We start from the raw sequence: 19,238 nt of genomic DNA on the forward strand, positions 1-19,238 counted from the left end.
GGGAGCAGAGGCAAGCAAACCTCCGAGGAGCTGAAGGCTTCCCAATGCTGGTTAAATGTTCCATGCTCTCTAAGTGCAGTGGAACCTGCCAGAAAGCCCCGCTCTCTCCCCCGCAAATTCTGTTATTCTGAGCTCCTGCAGGAGGCGAAGACTTCCCCACCTCTCTCTCTCTCTCTCTCTCTCTCTCTCTCTCTGTGTCTCTCTCTCTCTTATTTCTGCCTGTGTGTGTGTGTGTGTGTGTGTGTGTAAGCATGTACAAAGGTGTGTGTGAATATGGATGTTATTGTGTTTGACTGAATGTCACTGTGTGTTTAAGCATGTGTAACAGTGAGTATGTGTGTGTACATGTGTGGGGGCATGGGAAAGTCAATGTGTATGATTGTTTATAGGTGTTGTATGAATGTGTGTGTGAATTTATGAATCATGTTACTGAATTGTGAACGTGTATGTATGCATATATGAAGGTATGTGTGTGCATGTGCGTGTGGTTTTGTGAATGTCAATGTGTATGAATGATTGTGAATGGGTGTATATGAATGCGTGTGTGTGTCAGTGTGTGAGCCAGGGAAGACAGTTCTTTCATTAAAACCTCAAGGTCTCAAATGTCAACCTTTGGTCTCCTCTTCAGATGAAGTTAAAGTCACAGCCAGACGTGGACAGCCTTGAACCACAATACCATCCAATTCTAACACATGTCCCCTAGTGGATGTCACAAAAAAAGTCCTGTGAGTCAGTATTTTAGAAAGTAAATTCCATAATTTTCTATGGTGGAACAATCATCTCATGGAATAAATTATTTGGGGTTAAAATCTTTATTAATGTAAACATTAAAAGAGGCCCATTTTAAGCCATTGGCACTTCTCATCGGTCTCCTCCAAGGGCAGCTGGGTGGCACCCCTGGCAGGTGGGGTTGCCATGGGGGGTTCCATCCTCAGCAGCAAGGGTAGTGGAACAGGCAGGCTGCTGGGCTGGCCTGTTGTGCGCCTTCATACACCTGCACACACTGGTGACCCCCACGCAGAATCCTGGCTTCTCTTAACAGGCCTGTGGGGTGGACAGGAGGGAACCAAGGCTTGCTCAGGGTTTCTCAACAAACCTCCCACCCCAGGCTCTTTTCATCACTATGTGTCCAGAAGTCTCCTGGGAGTGGAATTTCAGGTAGCCTGAGCACGTCCCACCATGGTTCTGTTTTAAGACCTGGGATTCTTTTTCTTTCTCTTTTGAGCATAGTTTTATCACAGTAAATTTACCATTTCCACTGTTTTCCAGTGCACAGCGCAGTGGTGTTAAGCACATTCATACTGTTGTGCCGGCCACCCCACCACCATCTCCATCCCTTTTCCCATCTTCTCCAACTGGAACTCTGCCCCCAGTAAACAACACTGCATCCCTCACCCCAACCCCACCACCACTGGAACCTCCATCTTGCCTTCCGTCTCTGACTCCGAAGGCCCTGGAGACCTCATGAGAGTGGAATCAGCAGTTGTGTTCTTTGGACTGGCTTTTGCACTGAACTTGTCTTCAAGGTCCATCCACATTGTAGCTTGTGTCACAATATTCTTCCGGTTTTGTTAATTGAATCTATTGGGTTGACATTGGTTAATAAAGTCCTGTAGGCCTCAGGTGTACAAGTCTATAACCCATCATTTGTATATTGTACTGCGTGCTCACCTCCCCCAGTCAAGTCTCCTTCCATCACCATTTGACTCCCTTCACCCTCTTCCACCTCCGCCACCCCCTTTCGTTCCTGTAATCACTATAGTGATGTCTGTGTCTATCAGTTGTTGTTTATCTTCGCTTAATCCCTTCACCCTCTGACCCAGACCAAACGCTTTCCCCTCTCAACACTGTCAGTCTGTTTTCTTCCTATGATTCTGTTTCTTTTTTCTTTGTTAATTTATTTTCCTCATTAGATTCCACACTTATGTAAAATCATATGGTATTAGTCTGTCTCTGACTGGCTGATTTCACTTACCATAATGCTGTCCAGGTCCATCCACGCTTTCACGAATAGTTAAGATTCCCTTCTATACACAGCCAAGTAGTACTCCATTGTGTCAATGTACCAAAGCATTTTTATCCACTCATATACTGATGGGCACATGGGTTGCTTATGAATCTTGGTATTCTAAATAACACTGCAATGAACATAGGAGAGCATATATTTTTTCAAATCAGTGTCTCTGATTTCATGGCAAACATTCCCAGAAGTGGAATACCTGTGTTGCATAGAAGATCCATTCTTAATTTGTTGGGATAACAACTTACTACTTTCCACTGTTGCTTCTCTAAAAGCATTCGACCCCAGAGGTGCGCTTCTCTGAACCTGCACACAATGGTGCCTTCCCACACAAAATCCCTGGCTTCTCTTAAGAGGCCTGTGGCTAGAAAAGGGGGACTCAAGACTTGCCCAGAGATTCTCAAGGGACCTTACACCCCAGGATCTTCTCAACACTATGTGTCCAGAGGCCTCCAGGGAGCTGGAATTCAGGTAGCATGAACATCCCACCATGGTTCTGTTTGAAGACCTAGCCTTCTTTTCCGTTCTCTTTTTGGCATAGTTTTATCACAGTGAAATTTACCATTTCCACTGATTTCCAGTGCACAGCTCAGTGGTGTTAAGCACATTCAAACTGTTGTGCTGCTCACACCAGCATCATCTCCATCCCTTTTCCCATCTTCTAAAACCGAAACTCTGTCCCCACTAAACAACACTCTATACCTACACCCAGTCCCACCACCACTGTTACCTCCATCTTGCCTTCTGTCTCTGACAACGATGGTCCTAGAGAACTCATGAGAGTGGAAACACACAGCAGTTGTCTTCTTTTGACATACTTTTGCACTGAATATAATGTCTTCAAGGTCCATCCACATAGTAGCTTGTGTCACAATGTTCTTCCCGTTTTGTTAATTGAATCTATTGGGTTGACACAGGGTAATAAGGTCATGTAGGTATCAGGTGTGCAAGTTTATAACCCATCATCTGTATATTCTACTCTGTGTTCACCACCCCAAATCAAGTCTCCTTCCATCGCATTTTGACCCCTTTATCCTCTTCCACCTCCACCACCCACTTTCCGTCCTATAATCACTATAGTGATGTTCGTATCTATGTGTTGTGGTTGTTCTTTGCTTAATCCCTTCACTCTGTCACCCAGACCAACACCCTTTCCCCTCTGATCACTGTCAGTCTGTTCTCTTCCTATGCTCTGTTTCTATTTTCTTTGTTAATTTATTTTGCTCTTTAGATTCCACACATATGTGGAATTATACGGTATTAGTCTGTCTCTGACTGGCTGATTTCACTTACCAAAATGCTGTCCAGGTCCATCCATGCTCTTAAAAATAGTTAACAGTCCCTGCTTTATACAGCCAAATAGTATTCCATTGTGTCAATGTACCAAAGCATTTTTATCCGGTAATCTTCTCATGTGTACATGTCTGCTTCCAAATCATAGTATTGTAAATAACAGCGTAATGAACAAGCAGTGCATATATTCTTTCGAGTAAGTGTCTCTGATTTCTTGGGATACATTTCCAGAAATGGAATCACTGTGTTCCATGGAAGCATGGAAGTTTCATTGTTAATTTTTTGAGGTAACACCTTACTGCTTTCAGCAGTGGCTGCACAAAATGCATCCTCCTCATAGTGCGCTTCTCTGCACCTGCACACAATGGTGAGCCCCACGCAGCATCACAGGTTTCTCTTCAGAGGCCCGTGGCATGGACAGGAGGGGTCCAAGCCTTGCCCTGGGTTTCTCAATGGACCTCACACCCCTGTCTCTTCTCATCAGAGTGTGTCCAGAGGCGTCGTGGGAGCAGGAATTCAGGTAGCCTGAGCTCATTCCACCATGGTCATGTATAAGTCCTGGCCTTCTTTTTCTTTCTCTTCATTGCATAGTTTTATCAGGATGAAACTTACCATTTCCACTGTATTCCGGTGCACATTGCAAGTTGTATTAAGGACATTCATAATGTTTTGCCGGTCACACCACCACCATATCCATCCCTTTTCCCATCTTCTCCAACTGGAACTCTGCCCTCAGTAAACAACACTCCATCCCTCACCCCAACCCCACCACCACTGTTACCTCCATCTTGCCTCCGTCTCTGCCTCCAATGGCTCCGGGGACCTCATATGAGTGGAAACACACAGCAGTTGTCTTCTTTTGACATACTTTTGCACTGAATATAATGTCTTCAAGGTCCATCCACATAGTAGCTTGTGTCACAATGTTCTTCCCGTTTTGTTAATTGAATCTATTGGGTTGACACAGGGTAATAAGGTCATGTAGGATTCTGGTGTAAATGTCTATAACCCATCATCTGTATATTTTACTCTGTGTTCACCACCCCAAATCAGGTCTCCTTCCATCGCATTTTGACCCCTTTATCCTCTTCCACCTCCAACACCCACTTTCCATCCTGTAATCACTATAGTGATGTTCATATCTATGTGTTGCTGTTGTTCTTTGCTTAATCCCTTCACCCTGTCACCCAGACCAACACCCTTTCCCCTCTGACCACTGTCAGTCTGTTCTCTTCCTATGAGTCCGTTTCTTCTTTCTTTGTTAATATATTTTGCTCTTTAGATTGTACACATTTGTGGAATCACACGGTATTAGTCTGTCTCTGATTGGCTGATTTCACTTACCTAAATGCTGTCCAGATCCATCTATGCTGTCACAAATAGTTAAGATTCCCTTCTTCTACACAGCCAAGTAGTATTCCATTGTGTCAATGTACCAAAGCATTTTTATCTGGTAATCTTCTCATGTGTACATGTCTGCACCCAAATCTTAGTATTGTAAATAACAGCGTAATGAACAAGCAGTGCATATATTCTTTCCAATAAGTGTCTCTGATTTCTTGGGATACATTTCCAGAAATGGAATCACTGTGTTCCATGGAAGCATGGAAGTTCCATTGTTAATTTTTTGAGGTAACTCCTTACTGCTTTCAGCAGTGGCTGCACAAAATGCATCCTCCCCATAGGTGCGCTTCTCTGCACCTGCACACAATGGTGAGCCCCACGCAGCATCACAGGTTTCTCTTCAGAGGCCCATGGGGTGGACAGGAGGGGTCCAAGCCTTGCCCTGGGTTTCTCAATGGACCTCACACCCCAGGCTCTTCTCATCAGAGTGTGTCCAGAGGCGTCGTGGGAGCAGGAATTCAGGTAGCCTGAGCTCATTCCACCATGGTTATGTTTAAGACCTGGCCTTCCTTTTCTTTCTCTTCATTGCATAGTTTTGTCACGGTGAAACTTACCATTTCTACTGTATTCCGGTGCACATTGCAAGTTGTATTAAGGACATTCATACTGTTGTGCCGGCCACACCACCACCATATCCATCCCTTTTCCCATCTTCTCCAACTGGAACTCTGCCCTCAGTAAACAACACTCCATCCCTCACCCCAACCCCACCACCACTGTTACCTCCATCTTGCCTCCGTCTCTGCCTCCAATGGCTCCGGGGACCTCATATGAGTGGAAACACACAGCAGTTGTCTTCTTTTGACATACTTTTGCACTGAATATAATGTCTTCAAGGTCCATCCACATAGTAGCTTGTGTCACAATGTTCTTCCCGTTTTGTTAATTGAATCTATTGGGTTGACACAGGGTAATAAGGTCATGTAGGTATCAGGTGTGCAAGTTTATAACCCATCATCTGTATATTCTCCTCTGTGTTCACCACCCCAAATCAGGTCTCCTTCCATCGCATTTTGACCCCTTTATCCTCTTCCACCTCCAACACCCACTTTCCATCCTGTAATCACTATAGTGATGTTCGTATCTATGTGTTGTTGTTGTTCTTTGCTTAATCCCTTCACCCTGTCACCCAGACCAACACCCTTTCCCCTCTGACCACTGTCAGTCTGTTCTTTTCCTATGCTCTGTTTCTATTTTCTTTGTAATTTATTTTGCTCTTTAGATTCCACACATATGTGGAATTATACGGTATTAGTCTGTCTCTGACTGGCTGATTTCACTTACCAAATTGCTGTCCAGTTCCATCCATGCTCTTAAAAATAGTTAACAGTCCCTGCTTTATACAGCCAAGTAGTATTCCATTGTGTCAATGTACCAAAGCATTTTTATCCACTAATCTTCTCATGGGGACACGTCTGCTTCCGAATCTTAGTATTGTAAATGACAGTGTAATGAACATAGCAGTGCATATATTCTTTCCAATAATTGTCTCCGATTTCTTGGGATACATTTCCAGAAATGGAATCACTGTGTTCCATGGAAGCATGGAAGTTCCATTGTTAATTTTTTGAGGTAACTCCTTACTGCTTTCAGCAGTGGCTGAACAAAATGCATTCTCCCCATAGGTGCGCTTCTCTGCACCTGCACACAATGGTGAGCCCCACGCAGCATCACAGGTTTCTCTTCAGAGGCCCATGGGGTGGACAGGAGGGGTCCAAGCCTTGCCCTGGGTTTCTCAATGGACCTCACACCCCAGGCTCTTCTCATCAGAGTGTGTCCAGAGGCGTCGTGGGAGCAGGAATTCAGGTAGCCTGAGCTCATTCCACCATGGTTATGTTTAAGACCTGGCCTTCCTTTTCTTTCTCTTCATTGCATAGTTTTGTCACGGTGAAACTTACCATTTCTACTGTATTCCGGTGCACATTGCAAGTTGTATTAAGGACATTCATACTGTTGTGCCGGCCACACCACCACCATATCCATCCCTTTTCCCATCTTCTCCAACTGGAACTCTGCCCTCAGTAAACAACACTCCATCCCTCACCCCAACCCCACCACCACTGTTACCTCCATCTTGCCTCCGTCTCTGCCTCCAATGGCTCCGGGGACCTCATATGAGTGGAAACACACAGCAGTTGTCTTCTTTTGACATACTTTTGCACTGAATATAATGTCTTCAAGGTCCATCCACATAGTAGCTTGTGTCACAATGTTCTTCCCGTTTTGTTAATTGAATCTATTGGGTTGACACAGGGTAATAAGGTCATGTAGGTATCAGGTGTGCAAGTTTATAACCCATCATCTGTATATTCTCCTCTGTGTTCACCACCCCAAATCAGGTCTCCTTCCATCGCATTTTGACCCCTTTATCCTCTTCCACCTCCAACACCCACTTTCCATCCTGTAATCACTATAGTGATGTTCGTATCTATGTGTTGTTGTTGTTCTTTGCTTAATCCCTTCACCCTGTCACCCAGACCAACACCCTTTCCCCTCTGACCACTGTCAGTCTGTTCTTTTCCTATGCTCTGTTTCTATTTTCTTTGTAATTTATTTTGCTCTTTAGATTCCACACATATGTGGAATTATACGGTATTAGTCTGTCTCTGACTGGCTGATTTCACTTACCAAATTGCTGTCCAGTTCCATCCATGCTCTTAAAAATAGTTAACAGTCCCTGCTTTATACAGCCAAGTAGTATTCCATTGTGTCAATGTACCAAAGCATTTTTATCCACTAATCTTCTCATGGGGACACGTCTGCTTCCGAATCTTAGTATTGTAAATGACAGTGTAATGAACATAGCAGTGCATATATTCTTTCCAATAATTGTCTCCGATTTCTTGGGATACATTTCCAGAAATGGAATCACTGTGTTCCATGGAAGCATGGAAGTTCCATTGTTAATTTTTTGAGGTAACTCCTTACTGCTTTCAGCAGTGGCTGAACAAAATGCATTCTCCCCATAGGTGCGCTTCTCTGCACCTGCACACAATGGTGAGCCCCACGCAGCATCACAGGTTTCTCTTCAGAGGCCCATGGGGTGGACAGGAGGGGTCCAAGCCTTGCCCTGGGTTTCTCAATGGACCTCACACCCCAGGCTCTTCTCATCAGAGTGTGTCCAGAGGCGTCGTGGGAGCAGGAATTCAGGTAGCCTGAGCTCATTCCACCATGGTTATGTTTAAGACCTGGCCTTCCTTTTCTTTCTCTTCATTGCATAGTTTTGTCACGGTGAAACTTACCATTTCTACTGTATTCCGGTGCACATTGCAAGTTGTATTAAGGACATTCATACTGTTGTGCCGGCCACACCACCACCATATCCATCCCTTTTCCCATCTTCTCCAACTGGAACTCTGCCCTCAGTAAACAACACTCCATCCCTCACCCCAACCCCACCACCACTGTTACCTCCATCTTGCCTCCGTCTCTGCCTCCAATGGCTCCGGGGACCTCATATGAGTGGAAACACACAGCAGTTGTCTTCTTTTGACATACTTTTGCACTGAATATAATGTCTTCAAGGTCCATCCACATAGTAGCTTGTGTCACAATGTTCTTCCCGTTTTGTTAATTGAATCTATTGGGTTGACACAGGGTAATAAGGTCATGTAGGTATCAGGTGTGCAAGTTTATAACCCATCATCTGTATATTCTCCTCTGTGTTCACCACCCCAAATCAGGTCTCCTTCCATCGCATTTTGACCCCTTTATCCTCTTCCACCTCCAACACCCACTTTCCATCCTGTAATCACTATAGTGATGTTCGTATCTATGTGTTGTTGTTGTTCTTTGCTTAATCCCTTCACCCTGTCACCCAGACCAACACCCTTTCCCCTCTGACCACTGTCAGTCTGTTCTTTTCCTATGCTCTGTTTCTATTTTCTTTGTAATTTATTTTGCTCTTTAGATTCCACACATATGTGGAATTATACGGTATTAGTCTGTCTCTGACTGGCTGATTTCACTTACCAAATTGCTGTCCAGTTCCATCCATGCTCTTAAAAATAGTTAACAGTCCCTGCTTTATACAGCCAAGTAGTATTCCATTGTGTCAATGTACCAAAGCATTTTTATCCACTAATCTTCTCATGGGGACACGTCTGCTTCCGAATCTTAGTATTGTAAATGACAGTGTAATGAACATAGCAGTGCATATATTCTTTCCAATAATTGTCTCCGATTTCTTGGGATACATTTCCAGAAATGGAATCACTGTGTTCCATGGAAGCATGGAAGTTCCATTGTTAATTTTTTGAGGTAACTCCTTACTGCTTTCAGCAGTGGCTGAACAAAATGCATTCTCCCCATAGGTGCGCTTCTCTGCACCTGCACACAATGGTGAGCCCCACGCAGCATCACAGGTTTCTCTTCAGAGGCCCGTGGGGTGGGCCGGAGGCGTCAAAGCCTTGCCCTGGGTTTCTCAATGGACCTCACACCCCTGGCTCTTCTCATCAGAGTGTGTCCTGAGGCGTTCTGTGAGCAGGAATTCAGATAGCCTGAGCTCATTCCACCATGGTCATGTATAAGTCCTGGCCTTCTTTTTCTTTCTCTTCATTGCATAGTTTTATCAGGATGAAACTTACCATTTCTACTGTATTCCGGTGCACATTGCAAGTTGTATTAAGGACATTCATACTGTTGTGCCGGCCACACCACCATCATATCCATCCCTTTTCCCATATTTTCCAACTGGAACTCTGCCCCCAGTAAACAAAACTCCATCCCTCACCCCAACCCCACCACCACTGGTACCTACATGTTGCCTTCCATCTCTGCCTCCGATGGCTCGGGGGACCTCATGTGAGTGGAAACACACAGTAATTGTCTTCTTTTGACATACCTTTGCACTGAATATAATGTCTTCAAGGTCCATCCACATAGTAGCTGGTATCACAATGTTCTTTCCGTTTTGTTAATTGAATCTATTGGGTTGACACAGGGTAATAAGGTCATGTAGGATTCTGGTGTAAATGTCTATAACCCATCATCTGTATATTGTACCCTGTCTTCACCACCACAAATCAAGTCTCCTTCCATCGCATTTTGACCGCTTTATCCTCTTCCACATCCACCACCCACTTTCCATCCTGTAATCACTATAGTGATGTTTGTATCTATGAGTTGTTGCTGTTCTTTGTTTAATCCTTTCACCCTCTCATTCTGACCCACAACCTTTTCCCTTCTGCCAACTATCAGTCAGTTCTCTTCCTATGAGTCCATTTCTTCTTTCTTTGTCAATGTATTTTGCTCATTAGATTCTACACATGTGTGAAATCTCATGGTATTAGTCTGTCTCTGATTGGCTGATTTCACTTACCAAAATGCTGTCCAGATCCATCCATGCTGTCACAAATAGTTAAGATTCCCTTCTTCTACACAGCCAAGTAATATTCCATTGTGTCAATGTACCAAAGCGTTTTTATCCACTAATCTTCTTATGGGGACAGGTCTGCTTCCAAATCTTAGTATTGTAAGTAACAGTGTAATGAACATAGCAGTGCATATGTTCTTTCCAATAATTGTCTCTGATTTCTTTGGATACATTTCCAGAAATGGAATCACTGTGTTCCATGGAAGCATGTAAGTTCCATTGTTAATTTTTTGAGGTAACACCTTACTGCTTTCAGCAGTGGCTGCACAAAATGCATCCTCCTCATAGTGCGCATCTCTGCACCTGCACACAATCGTGAGCCCCACACAGCATCACAGGTTTTTCTTAAGAGGCCCGTAGGGTGGAGAGGTGGGGTCCAAGTCTTGCCCAGGGTTTCACAATAGACCTCACACCCCTGGCTCTTCTCATCAGAGTGTGTCCAGAGGCGTCGTGGGAGCAGGAATTCAGGTAGCCTGAGCTCATTCCACCATGGTTATGTTTAAGTCCTGGCCTTCTTTTTCTTTCACTTCTTTGCATAGTTTTATCAGGATGAAACTTACCATTTCTACTGTATTCTGGTGCACATTGCAAGTTGTATGAAGGACATTAATACTGTTGTGCCGGCCACACCACCATCATATCTATCACTTTCCCATCTTCTCCACTGGAACTCTGCCCCCAGTAAACAACTCTACATCCCTCACCCCAACCCCACCACCACTGGGACCTCCATCTTGCCTTCAGGCTCTGAGTCCAATGGATCCGGGGACCTCATGTGAGTGGTTGTCTTCTTTTGACAGACTTTTGCACTGAAAATAATGTCTCCAACGTCCATCCATGTAGTAGCTTGTGTCACAATGTTCTTCCCATTTTGTTAATTGTATCTATTGGGTTAACATAGGTTAAAAAGTTCATGTAGGCTTCAGATGTACAAGTCTATAACCCATCATCTGTATATTGTACTGTGTGTTCACCACCCCAAATCAAGTCTCCTTCCATCGCATTTTGACCCCTCTAAGCTCTTCTGACTCCACCACCCCCTTTCTTTCCTGTAATCACTATAGTGATGTCCATATATCTATGAGTTGTTGTTCTTTGCTTAAACCTTTCACCCTCTCACCCAGACCAAAGCCCTTTCCCTCTGACAACTGTCAGTCTGTTTTCTTGCTATGATTCTGTTTCTTTTATCTTTGTTAATTTATTTTGCTCATTAGATTCCACACATATGTGAAATTATACGATATTAGTCTAACTCTGACTGGCTGATTTCACTTACCAAAATGCTGTCCAGGTCCATCCATGCTGTCTCAAATAGTTAAGATTCCCTTCTTCTACACAGCCAAGTAGTATTCCATTGTGTCAATGTACCAAAGCATTTTTATCCACTAATCTCCTCATGGGGACATGTCTGCTTCCAAATCTTAGTATTGTAAATAACAGTGTAATGAACATAGCAGTGCATATATTCTTTCCAATAAGTGTTTCTCATTCTTGGGATACATTTCCAGAAATGGAATCACTGTGTTCCATGGAAGAATGGAAGTTCCATTTTTAATTTTTTGAGGTAACTCATTACTGCTTTCAGCAGTGGCTGCACAAAATGCATTCTCCCCATAGGTGCGCTTCTGTGCACCTGCACACAATGGTGAGCCCGAAACAACATCACAGGTTTCTCTTAAGAGACCCGTGTGATGGACCGGAAGGGTCCAAGCTTTGCCCTGGGTTTCTCAATTTACCTCACACCCCTGGCTCTTCTCAGCAGTGTGTGTCCAGAGGCGTCATGGGAGCAGGAATTCAGGTAACTTGATCTCATTCCACCATGGTTATTTTTAAGACCTGGCCTTTTTTTATTTCTCTTCTTTGCGTAGTTTTATCTCAGTGAAATTTACCATTTCCACTGTTTTCCGGTGCACATTGCAAGTTGTATTAAGGACATTCATAATGTTGTGCCAGCCACACCACCATCATATCCATCCCTTTTCCCAACTTCTCCAACTGGAACTCTGCCCCCAGTAAACAACACTCCATCCCTCACCCCAACCCCACAACCACTGGTACCTCCATCTTGCCTTCCTTCTCTGCCTCCAATGGCTCTGGGGACCTCACGTGAGTGGAAACACACAGTAGTGGTCTTCTTTTTAGTGACTTTTGCACTGAATATAACACCTTCAAGTTCCATGCACATAGTAGCTTGTGTCACAATGTTCTTCCCGTTTTGTTAATTGAATCTATTGGGTTGACACAGGGTAATAAGGTCATGTAGGCTTCAGGAGTACAAGTCTATAACCCATCATCTGTATATTGTACTGTGTGTGCACCACCCCAAATCAAGTCTCCTTCCATCGCATTTTGACCACTTTACCCTCTTACACCTCCACCACCCACTTTCCGTCCTGTAATCACTATAGTGATGTTCGTATCTATGAGTTGTTGTTGTTCTTTGCTTAATCCCTTCACCCTCTCACTCTGCCCCACAACCTTTTCCCTTCTGCCAACTGTCAGTCAGTCTCTTCCTATGAGTTGTTTTCTTTTTTTCTTTGTTAATATATTTTGCTCATTAGATTCTAAACATATGTGAAATCATACGGTATTAGTCTGTCTCTGACTGATTTCACTTACCAAAATGCTGTCCAGGTCCATCCACGCTGTCACAAATAATTAAGATTTCCTTCTTCTACACAGCCAAGTAGTATTCCATTGTGTCAATGTACCAAAGCATTTTTATCCACTCATCTTCTGATGTGCACATGTGCTGCTTCCAAATCTTGGTATTGTAAATAACAGTGTAATGAATATGGCAGTGCATATGTTCTTTCCTATCATTGTCTCTGATTTCTAGGGATACATTCCCAGAAGTGGAATCACTGTTAGATGGAACCATGGACATTCCATTTTTAATTATTTGAGGTAACTCCTGACTGCTTTCCACAGTGGTTGTGCTAAATGCATTCCCCTCAGATGTGCGCTTCTCTGCACCAGCACACAATGGTGAGCGCCACACAGCATTCCGGCTTCCCTTAAGATGCCCGTGTGTGGACAGGAGGGAACTATGTCTTGCCCAGTGTTTCCCAATGGACCTCATACCCCGGGGCCTTCTCATCACTGTGTGTCCAAGGGCCTCCTTTGAGTGTATATTCAGGTAGCCAGAACTCATCTCACCATGGTTCTGTTGTAAGACCTGGCCTTCCTTTCCTCTCTCTTTTTTGCATAGTTTTATCACAGAGATATTTACCATTTCGACTGTTTTCCTGTTCACAGTTCAGTGGTATTAAATACATTCATACTGTTCTGCGGCCCACACCACAATCATATCCATCACGTTTCCTGTCTTCTCCAACTAAAACCTTTATCCCTTTTATACCCTCTCCTATGTTCCCCAACTCCATTCCCTGTGAAGATCACATTGTGATTTGACATTTGAAAAAATATTTGGGATGTGCCTTGCGATCACCGGTAGGATTTAGGCAGATGAAGAGGGTGAGATATACTTCAGGTACATAGAGTGGACAGGTGGCCTGGAGGCAGGAGAGATGAACACTGGAGCCCTGAGCACACATCATTCAGAGGCCGGTGACTGAGGAGCAGGGCAGGGAAACAGAAGACCTTCCATGGAGGGGGCAAGGCTGAGGAGAAAAGGAACCAAACACAGAGTGGTCAAAACAAGGTAATAGTGGGCCCTCCATGAGAAGGCAGTGAGAACAGGGACTGAGGGAAGGGGCAGTGCTGGAAGTACTGGGAACCCTTCATGGGGGGACAGGGGACCCTCCATGGAGGGGGCAGTGTTCCCTGTCATCTCTCCCTCCTATCTTGTCCTCCCTGCTCTTCCTCCACCATGGATGGTCACCAGTCTTCCCTACCCGGCCACCTCCATGGAGGGCCCCCTCTTCTTCTGCCCTATACCTTCCATTAACCATCCCCTGTCCCCCTGCACTGTACCCGCCATGGGGGGACACCTATCCCCCCTGCCCTGTACCCTCCATAGAGTGTCCCCAGCCCCCCTGTCCTGTCCCCTTTATGTAAGGTCCCCTGTCCTCCTGCCCTGGGCCCTCCATGAAAGATGCCCTGTCTGCCTTGCCAGACCCCATCCGTGGAGGGTCCACTGTTCCTCCTGCCTTCCCCACTACATGGAGGGGGTAGGACAGGGGGCACTGGATACCCCCATTTCCTCTGCCCTGCTCCATCCCTCAGATTCCCATGTCCCCACTCTCTTGCCCCATCCATGGAGGGTTCCCTGACCCAGTGCAGTGCCCTGTTTCTTCCATGGAGGTGGTCCTGTCCCCCTGCTCTGCTACTTCTATGGAGGGTCCCCTGTCCCCCCTACCATGCACCCTCCATGGAGGATCCCCTGTCCCCCCTGCCCTGCCCCCTCCATGGAGGGTCTCCTACCCCCTGCCCTGTACCCTAAATTAAGGGTCCCTGCCCCCCTGCCCTGTACCCTCCATGGAGGGTCATCCATCCCCCCTGCCCTGCCCCCTGAATGGAGGGTCTTCTGTTTCCCTGCCCTGTCCCTCACTCACCAGCCTCTGAGAGGTGTGTGCTCAGGTCTCCATTATTCATCTCTCCTGCCTCCAGGTCACGTGCCCACTCTCTGTACCTGAAGCACATCTCACCCTCTTCATCTGTCTAAATCCTACCCCTCAAATATCATTTCAAATACCAAATCACAGAGTGACCTTGAAAAAATATAAATCTGATCATGTCATTCTCCTGCCTAACCCACCCAAGGACCCTTTATCCGCTGCCTCTGCTGCACCCAGCCAGCCTGGTTCTCCCCGCCCCGGGGGCACTGCTGTACCTTCAGTGGTGGCTTCCCCTTCTCCATGTGGCCTGCTCTGTCTCAACAGCCGAGTCAGAGTTTCAATCTGACAAGATCTTGGGGAGCTCTTCCTGAGCTTGCTGGGGAATCACCCTGCAGTGGCCCAGCCAGGCCTTGTGGGATATCATGTGGCAACAGGTCACAGAATAAGACAGGTCACAGAGGTAACCTGGCAACTGTCCTTGGTTAAACAGGTGGGCAAAGTTAACCAGATGTTTGTTTGTAAATCAGTAAGTGGACATTTATTGAGCACCAAACCCCAGATCCTCTACTGAACGTGCAGAGGGTGTGGCCCCACCTTGAGGTCCTGGCCCTCAGTAACCAGGTGTTCTTGAAAGAGAGGAGTGGGGAGTGGGCAGGAGGGTGGTCAGGGATGCCATTGGAGAAACTCAACACGCACTGCTGGCTTTGAGGCTGGAGAAAGAGATCATGGTCCAAGGTTTTCCAGAGGCCCCAGCAGCTGGCAGTGGCTTAGGCAGAGACATGGAACGGAATGGTCCCCTAGGAGCAGATTCTGCCACAAGCAAGAGCAGGGGCAGCAGGTTTCCTGGAGCCTGCGGGGAGGAGCGCAGCCCCATCAATCTGCCCCGGGTTTCTGACCCACAGCACCTGCCATCACACCTCCATTTGAGGGCATTTGTTAGGGCAGCAATAGAAAAGCAACACAGTCCCTGTTGCTTCCTAGTCTCAGCACCTAAGTGTTTTCATGGCTCTGAGTATCTTCTGAAATAAAGTGCTGATGTTGTTCACTCGTCTTCCAGCCCCTCAGCACTTGAAAGGTAACCGGTGAAGGCCCACCCCCAAGGCCCAGGTCCAGGGAGGGCCACAGGAGGAGCACATGTGTTCAATGAGTTTAGGACTGAAAGGCTCTTTTCTGATTTCATAGAATGTTATTTTGTAACAAACCTGATTCATAATATATAAATACATATGATTTCTTAAACCTCTTTAGAATATCCCAAATTAGAGGCTCGGTGCACAAAAACTTGTGCACTTGGGGGAGTGTGGTCCCTCAGCCCGGCCTGTGCCCTCTCACAGTCTGGGACCCCTCGGAGGATGACCACCTGCTGGCTTAGGCCCACTCCCCGGGGGATTGGGCCTAAGCTGGCAGTCAGACATCCCTCTGGCAGCCCGGGAGCCCTCAGGGGATGTCCACTTGCCAGCGGGGTACAGGCCTAAGCTGCAGTTGGACATCCTTAGCACTGCCGAGGAGGCAGGAGAGGCTCCAACCACCACCAGTGTACTGGCAGCCTTCAGCCTGGCTTGTGGCTGAGCAGAGCTCCCCGTGTGAGTGCACTGAACACCAGGGGGCAGCTCCTGCATTGAGAGTCTGGCCCTGGTGGTCAGTGTGTGTCATAGTGACCCGTCATTCCCAGTTGTTCTACTGTAAAGGTCAGTTTGCATATTACCGTTTTACTATGTAGATAAGAGGCCTGGTGCATGGGTGGGGGTCCCACTGGGTTGCCTGGCCATCCTGGGTGAGGGGCTGATGGCTGTTTGCAGGCTGGTCAGCCACCCCACCAACCCCACCCCGCAGTGGGAACCCTCACCCCATGGAGGTTTGGCCAGCCTGGGTAAGGGGATAATGGGTATTTGCACACTGGTCACACCCCCTTTAGGGTGGGGGGTCCCCACTGGGGTGCCTGGCCAGTCTGGGTGAGGGGCTGAGGGCCATTTTCAGGCTGGTAAGCTCCCCCGGCGATGGAAGCTCCCAGCCTCACCTTTTTATCTTTTTATTCTGGGATTTATTTACCTTCTATAATTGAAACTTTGTTGCTTTGAGTGGAGCTCAGAGCCAGCTGTGGCAGGGAAGATTTGCTTCCTGCTCGCTACAGTTCCGTGGCCATGGCCGGCTGAAAGCAGGTATCTGGGGTTTATTTACCTTCTATAATTGAAACTTTGTTGCTTTTAGTGGAGCTCAGAGCTGGCCGCAGCGAGCTTGGCTTCCTCCATAATTGTGGCAACCAAGCCTCCAGCTCACTCCAGCTCCATGGTTGCTGGCCGCCATCTTCGTTGGGTTAATTTGCATATAGTTGCTCTGATTTGCTGGTGGGCATGGCTTAGGGCATAGCGAATGTACGGTCAATTTGCATGTTTGTCTCTTATTAGTGTAGGTAAAAAATTCACAAGTTAAAATTTTTAGTTTTTTATTTTTAATTGTTTTATTGCTTAAAGTATTACAAAGAATATTATATATGTCTCCTTTTTTTTTCTCCCCTTGACCCTCCCCTAGCCTCCCATGCCCCCCAGTGTCTTGTGTCCATTGGTTATGCTCGTATGCAGGGTGGATTAAAGTGTGAAACCTGGAGCAAGATTGCCTGGATTGACATTCTAGCTCTACCACTTTTCTTGAGAAGTAGAGCAAGTTACCTAACTCATGAGCCTTAGGCTCTTCATTTCTAAAATAGCATCTTTACACCAGAGTGTTTTATGAAAATTAACTAAGTTTAATAGAAAGAGCTCATCAAAACCACAAAGAGGTACCACTTTACACCCATTAGGATGGCTATTATCAAAAAACAAAATAACAACAGAAATAACAAGTCTTGCAAAGGATATAGAGAAACTGGATTCCTGCTATACTGCTGATGAGAATGTGAAAATATACAAACATGGTGGAAAACAGTAAGGTGGTTTCTCAAAAAATTAAAGTTATCTTATGACTCAGCAGTTACAATTCTAGGTATGCATTCACAAGAATTGAAAACAGAGATTCAAACTAATATTTTAGACCCATGTTCATAATAGTGTGGAAGAAACAAAAAGTGGAAGCAACACATTTTTGTCCACAGATGAGTACACAAAATATGACATATATATACAATGAAATATTTAATTTTAAAAAGAAATTTTGACAAACACATGGATGCACATTGAAAACACTGTGCCAAGGGAAATAAGCCAGGCACAAATGCATAGACAGAAAGCAGAATGGTGGTTCCCAGTGGCTTTCGGGGTAGAAAATAGAGCGTTGTTGTTTAATGGGCACAGAGTTTCAGTTGGGGGAAGATGAAAGCGTTCTGCAGATGGATGGTTGCGCAACCATGGAAGGTGCGTAATGCCACTTAAAAAATGGTAACTTTACTGTATATCTTATTTTCTGTGCCAACCCAATTCGCCAGGTTCAGGGAGCATGAGAGGGGGCGGTGAAGGATTGAGAACAGACAAGAGAAAAATAATGGGTCTGGGTGGGACACTGTCCTCTCTGATGGAGAGCTAGCAACAGCGCCAGAGCCTATAAGCCACCACTTTATTTTATAGCCAGATTCCATGAGGCAAAGTAAGGGCATGGTTACAACATTCTCCTGGGTTTCAAATCTACTCAGTTACATGCACCTGAATTCTATCAAGCCCACATCACTCAGCCATGTGGGACCACAGGCTCAGACCATAGGTTCAAGCTTACAACTACAGCTTTTGGCTATAATTGTGCTGGGAGGGCTTTGCCCTCCAAGCTAGGACTTGCACGAGCTTTGCCACGAGAGGACTATGTCCTCTCTTTAGTCTGAGGCTTGAACAGTCCAAACACTGTGGGTGCTCTCCACATTTTAAAAAATATTTTCATTAACTTCAGAGAGAGGAAAAAAGAGGGAGTAAGAGGGAGAAGTAGAAACATCAATGATAAGGATTATTGACTGGCTGCCTCCTGCATGCCCCCCACTGGGGATGTAGCCCACAACCGGGCACTTGCCCTGACCAAGAATTGAACCCTGACCTCCTGCTTCATGGGTCAATGCTCAATCCCTGAGCCACATTGACCAGCCTGAGGTGTATTTTACAATTTCAAAAGCTCAGAACAGAGTCTTCCATATAGTAAGTGCTCAATAAACATTAACTATCCTTAGGGCTTTTGAAAGTATTCGAGAGAGAAAATTTACACAGTAGGTCAGAAATGTAGGTGAGAAGATGTCATCTAAGCTGGGACTTAGTGGATGAGTAAGATGGATAGCAGTTACAGTAATTATTAATAACAGCCCTTTATGAATAAAAAGTCAGATGTTAGGTGAAAGGGGTCTTCAAATGCTCATCAAAATTTAAAATAAATTAAAAACTATTATATGCTAGGCATGGGGGTTATATTGATGAAGGAGTTCGAAACACAAATAGGTAAGCATGGAAAATTAATATGTTCAAGGATCAAATACCTCTTACTTAATTCCACATTTTATAGGCCAGTTTGCAGTTGTTACTTAGAACTTTGGACTTTAAAGAACTCTGGTTACATCTTAGCTCATCTGATTTTTCCACAACCCCACCATTCCACTCCCTTTCCACTTACTTTTCTACTAAAATCCCAAGTATGCCTTTTAATAACTCAATGAAATGTACAC

The 19,238-nt window shown here is 45.4% G+C and overlaps 1 long non-coding RNA gene across 5 annotated transcripts; it reads right to left on the bottom strand.

The window, feature by feature from the left end:
* Window positions 1–451: 451 nt before the first annotated feature.
* LOC139003644 (uncharacterized) lies at window positions 452–13,593 on the bottom strand. 5 transcript variants are annotated; one of them, XR_011470279.1, is made up of 12 exons: window positions 12,711–13,593; window positions 11,368–12,319; window positions 10,038–10,975; window positions 8,690–9,642; window positions 8,129–8,297; window positions 6,002–6,953; window positions 4,658–5,609; window positions 3,314–4,263; window positions 2,751–2,920; window positions 1,976–2,138; window positions 1,430–1,581; window positions 452–1,044 (listed from the first exon to the last, which is right to left on the bottom strand). It is a non-coding gene; the product is annotated as an uncharacterized lncRNA (long non-coding RNA). The 5 variants fall into 5 exon arrangements; XR_011470278.1 differs by having other exon boundaries at window positions 6,785–6,953; window positions 7,346–8,297; XR_011470276.1 differs by having other exon boundaries at window positions 453–1,044; window positions 5,441–5,609; window positions 7,346–8,297.
* Between the last annotated feature and the right edge of the window lie 5,645 nt (window positions 13,594–19,238).

This window comes from Myotis yumanensis, unplaced genomic scaffold (assembly GCF_028538775.1).
Source record: "Myotis yumanensis isolate MYYU_CA2020_CCGP unplaced genomic scaffold, mMyoYum1.0.hap1 SCAF_2, whole genome shotgun sequence".
NCBI classification, from domain to species: Eukaryota; Metazoa; Chordata; class Mammalia; order Chiroptera; family Vespertilionidae; genus Myotis; species Myotis yumanensis.